The sequence below is a fragment of the Lactuca virosa genome, chromosome 6 (assembly GCF_052849685.1).
Source record: "Lactuca virosa cultivar CGN04683 chromosome 6, Lactuca_virosa_CGN04683_v6, whole genome shotgun sequence".
Lineage (NCBI taxonomy): Eukaryota > Viridiplantae > Streptophyta > Magnoliopsida > Asterales > Asteraceae > Lactuca > Lactuca virosa.
Window position 1 is genome coordinate 174,134,116 of NC_136431.1, and position 11,845 is coordinate 174,145,960.

Sequence of the window (11,845 nt, forward strand, 5' to 3'; positions counted from 1 at the left end):
TAAGGTCCTTACTCCCGATCCCTTGTATTTCCATCTGCTTCATTAAGGATCATTTGGAATGCCTTTGGTTTTGGTTTTGGTGGAACATTGGGCATTGCTGCCTCTTTCTTCTTTGGGCAGTCTTTCGAAATGTGCCCTTCCTCGTTACATCGATAGCACATCCTGTTGTTGGACGGACACTCGTTGGCATAATGCCCAGTCTTTCCACACTTGTAGCAGGTCACCTGTTCGCTACATTTCCCGAAGTGCTTCTTTTTGCACTTTTCGCACCATTTTGCTTCGCCTTCTCCTCCTCCAGACTTCGAGAATTTTCTTTTCTCGTTGGACCCTGAAGTCCTTTCAAACTTTCTTTTCTCGCCAACTTCAACCTTGCTGGCGGCTCTCCCCTGAATCATATCTTCAACAGACTTGGCAGCCCAGATAGCTGCCTCTAAAGTAAGTGCCTAACGTACTGGCATCGCATACTCCCATGGAAGTCGCTTTGCGTACTTGTCAATTTTCGCCAGCTCATCTGGGACAATACGCAAAGCAAACTGCATTTTGTCTGTGAAGTTATTTGTATACTCGTCAACAGTCATACTCCCCTTCTTTAACGTTAGAAATTGGTTTTCTAACTCAAGTACGTTTTGGGCCGAGCAGTACTTGCGCTTAAACTGCACCAAGAACTCTGCCCAAGTCAGTTGCAGTGGCTCATTAGGGCTTAGGGTTTTCCCCAGAGTGTTCCACCAACGAGCAGCACTACCCCTGAACTAACGTACTGCAAATGTGGTCTGTAACTTGCCTTGGCAACCGCAAGTCATGAAAGCCAACTCCATTTCCGAGATCTAGTCCATTACTCCGACAAGATCTTCTTTTCCAGTGAAGATTGATGGCTTGCAAATCATAAAGTCCTTATACTTGCACCCATTTCTCTACACTCTACCCTCGTGGTTATTTTTGTCCCAACCACAAGCGGTTCACTATGACCAACCGATCTGTTGTTATTCCCTTCTTCAGATCGATCGTCATTTAATTCACGTTGTTCAACAGGAACTGAAGGTTCATCCCTGTTGTTCAGCAACATTTGCCTCAATTCCTCCCTTTGTTCAGCCAACATGGTCTGAATCATAGTTCGTACTCCAGCCATGGTGATGGGTTCTGGTGCAGCTCCTACTATAGGCACCTGTTCCACCACTTGGGGTTGAGGTTGCTGATTTCTATTAACATTTCCAGCTCCACTTCGGTTTCTTGCCATTATAATCTATATACCGAATAAGGCGAATTTAGGTCTTTATCCTTGTTATACATGTCAATTCCCTTATCATTCCGAAACGTTTACATGTTAGTTCTAATCTCGTAATCATACGCTTAGAATCCTACAGACATAAGGTTTCCAGATCCGGTCGGCAACAGACCATGGATCCGAACAAATAATGGGATATATGGCAAACATATAACATTTAGCACATAAAAGCATTTTAGGCATCTTTCCTAAAATAAACTAGTGCGTGTGTCTAAAATATGGTAGACACTCATCTCACAATCATCACTTAGCATTCTAAGTTTAAGCCTAGAAATCCTACAATTTCCTAGTTCGCTTAAACTAATGCTCTGATACCAACTATCACATCCCCTAATTTCTCGGCCAGAAAAGATCGATTTAGTTTATGCTTTTTAAAATCAAATCAGAGAAGTCTTTATAAAAGATGTTGCGGAATTGGTCCCCAAAACAAAATATGATAAAAGTTTGTCAAAACCTTTCTTTAAGAAATGTATAATTTCCTTTTATGTCAAAACCTCGGGATGTCATGTTTCGGTACAGATCAAAAGCATAAACAAGACATTATAAGCCTTACAACAGTTATTTATAACTACTGGCCTATAATCCAAAAATCACTCATCATCATCATCCGACTATACTCGGGGTCCACTACCTGTAATATAAAAAGCTGAGTGGGTCAGGCTTGGATGCCTGGTGAGCATATAGGGTTTTCAACCCACAATACATAATTTATTATGCTTAAACATCAATCAATCAACCAAATTAACCCTAATTACCCATTCCCGTTATCCTCACCTTACGTCCCTAGAACAACTATCACAAGGGACCTAGCCTAAGGATTTTCATTAGGGGTGACAACTTTGCTTCGGGGGTTCCTCAGCAATTATGTCAAAAAACGCAACCAATGTGGTGACAACACTGCTTTCCTCAGCAATTTATGTCAAACAAGACAACCTAACACAAAACGACCAATAAGGTGACAACATTGCTTTCTTCAACAATTTATGTCAAATAAGGCAACCAATAGGGTGACAACATTGCTTTCCTCCGCAATTTATGTCAAATAAGGCAAACACTGGGGTGATAACATTGCTTTTCCCTCAGCAATTTATGTCAAATAAAACAACCAATAATAGGTGACAACATTGCTTTCTTCAGCAATTTATGTCAAATAAGGCCACCTGACATAAAACAATCAGTATGGTGACAACATTGCTTTCCTCAACAATTTATGTCAAATAAAACAACCAACGTGGTGACAACACTGCTTTTCCTTAGCAATTTATGTCAAATAAAACAAACATCGGGGTGACAACATTGCTTTCCCTCGGCAATTTATGTCAAATAGGCATGAAGTCACATCGTCGCCAAGGTTTACACAACAGACATTAAGTCCATAGCTGCCAACGTACTAAATCCATAGCTACCAACGTACATCTATACTGTACGAAATTCATAGCTACTAACGTACATCTATACTGTACTTTTATCCCTCATACTTTATCTACCCATGTTTTACCCAACATATTCGAAGATAAAATATATATACATTTTAAATCATTTTAAACATGTATAAAACATTCATTAAACACCCATCTCGAATAAACAAACAACATATATACACATAACATGTATTTTATATAAAATACTTCATATCTATGTGTAAGATGAAAGTGACTACGCGCTCACCTGATTTAATGAAAATCGGGCGGCAATTCGTTTCCTAAAACGTTCGTTTCTAATAAAACCGGGAGTTTTATTGAGAAACCGGGCTCTGCGAAAGGTCTGGCTTCAAAACCGAAAAGATAAATTTTTCGGGTTTTCGGGAACTTCGGAACGTATTTCGGGCTTTAAAAATGATACCGGTGCTTCGGGGGAAGTCAAAATGATAAAAAAGATGAAAAATGGGTGAAAAGTGACAAATTTCGGATTCTACCCGGGAAGTCTCGCAGCCACCACTATATATAGTAGCGAGGGTTGGATCCGAACCGAGGAGGGAAGGGCACGCGTCTGCAAGGATCGGACCATGTGGCAGCAGGGCGAGCCTCGGACTGGTCAGCTGCGAGCTTCGGATTGGTCAGCAGCCTCGGTCCAATAAGAAGAGTCCACGTATGCGAAGGGGTGTCCGAGGAGCCTCCGCGGGGTGTCTCCTGCGAGGCTGTCCGAATGCGAGTGGACCGCGGACTTGGTCCAATCAGAAGATGACACGCAAAGCTCGGTCCTATCAGTAGGTGCCACGTGGAGGCCTCGCATGCGAGGGATAACGTGTCCGAAGTGACTCAGCGAAATTTCCCGGTTTTGGGGATTTTTCTCGTTTTTCACGCCACAACTTCTAAAATCCATAACTTTCGCATACGAGCTCCGTTTTTGACGTTCTTTATATACACACGTAGGTAAAACTATGCTCTACAACTTTCGTTTACACTTCATCGGATAATTTTGACTTTAATTTTTATATTATTATTTTTAACAGACCGGGACAGGAAATCCGTTAAAAATTCATAACTTCTTCATCCGACGTCCGTTTTCTTCAAACTTTTTACCGTTGTGCGACTATTTATGAGACCTTCAATTCTCGTTTAGGTTGTGTTGGCTAAAAATCACTCGATCTAAAATTCGAGTTTTTAGTTGTCGGCTGCTAAGCTGAAACTTCGAAAAATCATAACTTCCTCATACGAAGTCAGATTTGGGCGTTCTTTTTATCGAACTTCTCGGTTTAACGAATACTACGAGTTTCGTTTAGATCACTAAGGTCAAAAAGTAGTTTATCAAAAACTCAATTTTTACGACATTCGGCATCGTGCCGGTTTGTCGCGAAACTTCGACAGGTCATAACTTCTTCGTTATAACTCGGATTTCGGCATTCTGTATATATCCGTAATCCTTGTCACGACCACTGCATCTTTCTTAATAAATATCGGCTTTATCTAATATTTATTTTCGACGCTCATTTTTAGTCTTAATTAATTAAACCCTAATAATTAAGCATAAAACACATAAAACACATAATATTCACATAATTCCTTTTCATTTCTCCAAAATGAGTCACAAAGGTTAACCTAGACTATCATGTCAATATTAATGCCTAGCCTAGAAACACGGGCATTACAATGTTTCTTTACAAACACTCGATCGTATTTTCTCGGGGAACCACGCAAGCACTTCAAGTCTCTCTTGACTTTGAAGGAAGAGCTTCTTGCCCGGAATCATCTGCTTCATGTCTCGTTAAAGACATCACTCACATCCTATACACATTTTGCTTTATCTCTTTATCTTTTGTCACCTCTTGCGCGAAAATACTTTGTGAATTTCCAAAATTCTGGTTGATGTTTCTAATGGCTCGTTTGAAGTTTCTTTTAGGCGCGAAAATGGTTATTATCACATCTGGAGTGCATGTGAATTTGAAAAGACGATATGTGGATAAGATTTTGGGCGCGTGAATTTGAACGGTTCCTAAACCCACGCTTGCTGACGTATATCTAGGAGAAACCAAGCTGTCACATCGCACTTTTTCAGGCGACGTTTTAGTGATCGTATCATCATCACAAAGATTATTTCTCTCTCCTGGAAACGGTATATAAAGGGTTTCTCACACATATTATACCTTCTTACATTCTTCAAATTCTCTCAATATACAAGGCGATCTGCAACTGTTCATCTTCTTCCTTACCTCAACAATGGCGGATTCCTCATCTGTTCAAGATCAAACTGCTTCGTCCTCATTGCTCGTGATTAAACCCAATCAGAACATGATCATTCAACTGAACCCCTTTCTGTATGATTCGTACATGCTTCAGGTTGTTGAATGTCTCAAATACTCTCTTCTGGTTATCGCACTCACACAGGTGGAATCTGTCCCGGTGTCTCTATTATTGCAAGTCTACTCTACTGCATCCTATGACAAGAACAAGGAGAGGATCTACTTCCAAATCTTCTCTCACAAGGCATCAATTTAGAAAGGGCGATTATGTACCCTATTAAAGCTTGCTGTCGATGCCTCTGTTATCTCTCCCGACTTCGTCACCACAACCCAACTGTTTACAATGCTCTACGAGATGGGATACACTGAGGTTCTTACCATAGTGACGAAGATTAAGAAATCATGTGTGCCGCCACAATGGAATGGATTGCTTACTCTTCTCAACAAGGGTTTAGCGGAGAGGGTTGTTGGGTCCGATGGTACCAGTAAGGGTTTTCTGACCATTCTGTATGGTCTTTACAATGGACTTAATCTCGATTATGGAGCCAATATTTGGTCTCAACTAGTGCAAAGTCTCAACACCTTGGCGAGGCACTCTGAAATTTCTTGTGGTCATTTCTGGACCATCGTCACACGAAGGGCTATTGACTCTTTGCAGATTCCTGTCATGAAAGATGCCCTAATCTCATCTGTGGCTACTTTTCATACGAAGAATATCATCTTCTCCGATGCCTCCAAGTTCTTTCACATTGGTTCAATACCTGAAACTATGTACAGGTGTGTGAGTAATGAAAGTAAAGTGATGGCCGATTACCGAAAGCTTCCTCCCACAAGACCGAGAGAACTGACTCCTGAACAGAGAGCTGCTTTAGATGCTGTGGAGAAACCAGCCAACCGAGGCAAAAGGGCAAATACCAAGAAAGTGACAACCGAAGGTCCGTCGTCTAAGCCTGCTACGTCTAAAAAGCGAAAGGCTGAAAAGGGTGATTCTTCGGCTCCAAAGAAGGTTAAGAAGATGGCAAAGAAATCCAAAAGTCCTTCTCCTTCCAGCTCAGACAATTATGAGGAGCGATCGGCAGAAGAGGAAGAGGAGGTTCGGCATCATGTTTCACCGAGAGGTAATACACCTCCTCGTTCTCCAACTCCTACTGAACCTTTAAATGACAAGCTTCCTACTCCTCCTCCATCTCCACCGAAAATCACTCTTCTAGTTTCGGTTGCTCCCATTCCACCACCTACTACATGTCAAACCACAACTTCTGTACCACCACCACCACCAGTTAGTAACATACCAATCTCTACAACTCCTTTACCACCTCCCATCTTTTCACACTCAACTACCACCACCACTCCTACCACCACAACAATCGAACCTCCAGTAAATGCCAGCGTATCTGATACGGGGGCGAATACTGAAACCGAACCTCCTGTTACTTCCAAACCTCTTTCACCCTCACCCTCATCAGATTCTGGTGATACTCTCGGTGGTGATAATGTTGAGTTTGACTCGACTTATTATAGTCCCTATCGGCTTCCAACATAAGAAGATGAAGAGGCTTTCTGTCACACGACAACAGTTGCAGAGTATTGATGAAAAGCTTGATCAATTGCTTGCCTTTACCAAGACATACAACGATGTTGTGCTCAAGGCTTTTCTTGACACCGCTCTTGAGCAGTATACAGGAGCTATTGAGGCATCCACACAGGCAGTTGAAGCATCCACTTCTTCTTGCAAGAAGGCCACTACTGAAGTTGTAGAACTTGTTCACAGTTCTCAGATTTTTCTCGAATCCCTCAAAGGTCATGCTGATTCAAATGCAGCTAAAGTGAACGCTTCAGTGGATTCTTTATCAAAGTCACTTCAACAGGAGCAAGCTAAATTTGAGAATGTTCGTTCTTCCATTCAAGCTGAGAACAGTTCTCTACTTACCTCAGTGACTTCTCGCCTTGAACACTCCAGGCTGATTTAGCAAAGGAGAGTGCATTAAAGGAAGATCTTGCAATCCAAGCCTCTACTATTGAATTTAAGAAAGTTCAATTGGCTCAAGCTGAAAGGGAGATTTCATTGTTGAAGAATGAGCGAGCTGTATTCCGGAGTTGTGCTGGTGATGTAAAGAATATGCTTACCAATCTTCTTAGTGCTAATGATCCGATTATTACCCTGACCATTCGGAATCATCTAACGTCCAAGCTTCTTCCTGCTCTTGCACTCTTACATGAAATGAAGGGTGTTTCGGAGAGATTCGTACCTCCAAAACAAGGGGGAGAAGATGTTCAAACTACTCAACCAAAGGTCACTGTCAAAACCGAACCGAAGGGTAATGAAGCTTCGGGTTCTGGTAATCAAGATAAGAAGAAGGGACTGGCTGATGATAGTGATGAAGAAAAAGAAACAATTGCCGAGGCCCTGAAACGAAAGAAAAGGGATAAGGAATTGGATAAAACCCTTCGGGTTGCGAAGGAAGCAGAAGAAAGGGAGCGAAAGAACAAGGAAGAGCAAGATGCCTTAATTGCAAAAAGGCCTTGTTTCCTCATTGGACTAGAGAAACACTCATCAAAGAAGCAATAGAGTTTCCAAGCGTATACTGGCTGGAACCTGTAGCATCTTTTGATTATGAGAATTCGAGGGACTCACAGTTTGATATGCCCATAACACGAAAGGCATTTACTTTTCATTGCTTTGATTCGACTGTTCAAGTTCCTTCACCTCACCCTAAAGTTGATCGTGAACTTATCGATTTTTATCTCAAGTTTGGTCAGCCTCGGTACCTGACATGGAGTGCTCAGAAGATTATTACTGTCAAGGTGCTGAAACCTTCACCTGCAGGGAAGTTTATCAATGTTAGTTTCAAAATAACCCGAGGTTCAGGAAACTCGGTTTCGGTTGTATCCCTGGCAGATCTTACAAACTTGAATCCTCATGATTGGATCTTGTTATTTAACATACTCCTCACCAATGCAAAAGAATATGGGCCGATCCTGGATCATTTGAAGAGGATGTTGGCTTCTTATATCCATGAAGTTGCTGCAATGGATCAAGAGATTGCTAAAGTCTTGAAGAAGAAACCCACTGTAAAGCCAACTGAAAAACCTGGAGATGTGAATAAAATGAAGATGGGCCAAATTGATTCTACATATCTCACAATGATGTTCACAGGAGGTGAAGCTACTCGATTTCTTTTCGCTATTTTTGACAAGCATCTGTTCTCAACGGACTGCTTAGAGCACATAATTAATATCATCCATCGGTGCAAGCAGAACTCTGAGGCAGACAAGAAGAACTTCACGGACATGCTTCGGTGGTATATCACTTTTCGTTATAATCTTTTGGCCATCATACCGAAGGTGTTCAAGACTGTCAAGAAGTCTTCCATAGCTCAACCGAACTGAGCTTTCGGCTCCATTGACGCAAAGGGGGAGATTGTTGGGTATTTTATGTTGCGTTATGGGCTTAGTTTTGTATATCCAGATTGGGCCTATCCATCCGTGATTATAGATTAGGGTTAAGCTAAAAATAGTGCATGCATGTATGACTTAGTTCCGTTTAAGATTATTATCATTATTGCTTTTGTAACCCTAAACACCTCTACAATTGAAGTTCTTAATCGAGCTCTTCTGAGGTATTAAAGCTTAATCATTTGACATCAGTTAAACCATTCTTGTGTTCTTCATTACGTCGTTTACTGTTTTTCTGCTTACAATCTATCGATCCGACTAGAACATTATTCTAACAGATCCCAATTTTAGTTTTTCAAAAATAGAAAATGAGAGGACATTAAGTGATGAACCTAAGTCAAGCATGGCTTTTGAAAAATTAATGTTCCCCAATTTACAAGGAACTGACAAAATCTCCGGATCCTTGCACTTTGGAGGTAAACCTTTTTGCAAGATAGCAGAAATATTTTCGCCACCTTTTACAATCTCATTATATTTTAGTTTTTTCTTTGAAACATATAATTCTTTTAAAAAACTTAGCATAACGAGGAATGTGTTTGATAACTTTCAAAACTGGGATATTTACCTCAACTTTGCGAAAAATTTACATAATTTCCTTCTCCTCGCGCTCGCGTTTCGTGCTTCTCAGTCGCGATGGGAAGGGCGGTAGTGGCTTATATTTTTTCAGATTTGGCTTCACTGGTGTTAGAGTTTCTTTTTCTTATAGATTTTCAGATCCTTCTTCAACCAACACCTCTTCATATTCATCCTCCTCTTTTTCAGGCTCTTTTAAATCTTCTTCTTCGACCAGAACTTCTTCAAATTCTTCCTCAGATTCGTTTTCTGGTTCAGATGCGCTTGGGCCTTCATAAGTTTTCACACTTCTCAAGGAAATAACACTCACATTGTGCTTCATATTGTTTCTGTATACCCCGATAACTTTCCTTGAAACTCCAGACGACCCACAGAAGTGGCAAGTGGAGACACCTGCTGCTCCAGATTCTTAATGCCCGTTCTGGTTTCGGTCTGGAATGTTTTGGTGCTTGTGGCAAGACTCTTCACTATATATTCTAAGGCCAAACTGGAACTACTGGGTTGATGTTGCAAGTTCTGATTCTGAAAGTTTTGATGTTGAAAGTTCTGCTGAAAGCCCGGTTGTTGATAATTCCGCTGCTGATAAAATTCGGGTGGCATCTAATATTGCTACTTCTACTGAAAATTATTCTGATAGCCTCCAACAGCTTTTACTGTATCTATATCCTCTTGCAGTAATAGACACATATTTGTTGGATGTTTCGTCTTCAATGAGATACCACATGATTTCGTCGCAGCTACTTTTACCTTCGTCAGGAGCAGAACAACTTTCGTCAATTCAAATATTTATGCTTCCAGATGAACATTTTTACTTCCTTGGCTCCCCTTGGATGATCTTGATACCACTCATCTTCATTTCAGGAATGCTTTGACTCTATTTCCAGCTTCTCGATCAACTCTCTGATTACATTTGGTGTCATATCACCTAAAAGAACCACCACCGGAAGCATATATCACGCGCCTCTCCATGGGTGTCAGGCCTTCATAAAAGCAGTAATAAAGTTGATAATCGTTGATCCCATGTTGTGAACACCAAACCAGAAGCTTCTTGAACCTCTCCCAGTAAGTATGTAAAGCTTCTATTTTTCCTTGTTTGATCCCAAGGATTTCTCTTCTGAGACTAGAGACTCGCGTTTATAGAAAGTATTTCTCTAAGAACAGCTTCACGAGTTCTATCCAAGTGGTGACGGAACCAGATGGGAGTTTATATAATCATTCCCTTGCTGAATCTTGAAGTGAAAAGGGGAGTGCCATTAGCTTTATCTGGTCTTTAGTGACAGCATGATGCTTCATTCCTGAACAAACCACATGAAATTCCTAGAGGAATTTATATGGGTCTTCATTTTCCAATCCTCTAAAAGTGGGAAGAAGGTGAGTCAACCCAGATTTGAGTTCGAAGTTCTGGGCTTCCGGAAAAGTGATACAGAGGGGTTGTTGATTGACCTGTTGGGTGGCCCACTCTCTGAGAGTCTTTTCTATTTCGTCTCCACTCATGGTTGATCCTTTAGATTCGGATTCTGAAGAATCTGTGGGTTTAAACTTAACGGAAGAGGTTGGGGAGTATGTTTTATAAGGGCTGTTTTGAGTAGACGATGGGGTACTTTCGGAATAAGTGGATCTGTTTCATTCAACAAGGGAGTGCCTTGTGGTGTTGAGGATTCATGAGGTAGGGATGAAGATGACCCAAAAAGACCACCTGATCGATTCCTTCTTGCTACTTCTTTCTTCAGTCTCCTTGCAGTTCGATCTATTTCCGGATCAAACGCTAAAGGTGTACCTGAACTAAAAATTCTTCGCCTAAAACTATTACAAAGCATCGTGTCCCCGACAACAGCGCCAATTTGTTAACACGTTGTCGCACGCGTATTAAATAAATAAGTTATCACTGCTGGTTGCACTAAAAATATAGCATATGGAAGCAGGGTCTAATCCTTAGGGACACAGCCTAAAAGTCAATGCCTTTTTGTATCAGGCACATCTTGTCAAGAAACAGAATATAAAAGGGGGATTTTAAATTTAACTAAAAACTAACAATGCAATGATATAAATTAAATGAAAATCAATAATAAAAACAGTTTCAATTCTACTACGACTTTCGTAATCATGCAACTAGCCCAAATCTAAATATTTGAGATGCTTTCTATCTAAGTTGGTACTGAGAAAAACTAACAAAGTTTAGTATAATCTCTTTTACCTAAACTAGTTAATCAAAACAAGCTCTTCAGTTAAACCTAACTTTTTACTACTCAATTAAACAATCTCTTAATTAAATCAGAAAAATCACATTTAGTTCTTTGTAAAATTCCCAGCAATACCCAATACTTCTCACAAGCTCGGAAGCGTAAATATATGATTTTTACAGTTTATATCAGAGTTAAATCCCAAAACGGAACCAATCTGATATTTGTTACTTTTATCAGTTGAAAAGAACCATTACAGACTCTATTAACTGATTAACTGGAATGATAGAACCCTAACTAGGTGATCAGACTAACAAGAATTCAAAATCAAACTTTCATTAAGCTCAAAACTGAAAAATCTAGATAGAAACACAAAACGATAATCAGATCTGAAAACTAATCACATGAAAAGTACTAGTCTATGCAGAACTGAAAACTAAAGTTTAGCCATACATGGCCAAAAATGAAATCAAACTAGATAAAAGAAACATTTATTGATAAATCTTGTTAAACTAAATGTGTGAGATGATGTATAGTCTTCAGATCTTCAAAAGTTGCTGAAAGATATCATAAATTGCCTTCAAAAGTGGTTTTCTTCATATGGAATCGTTCAACCCTTACAACTGATTATAAGGGTTTTATTTATACTCAAGGTTTAAGCTTCCAGAACAATAA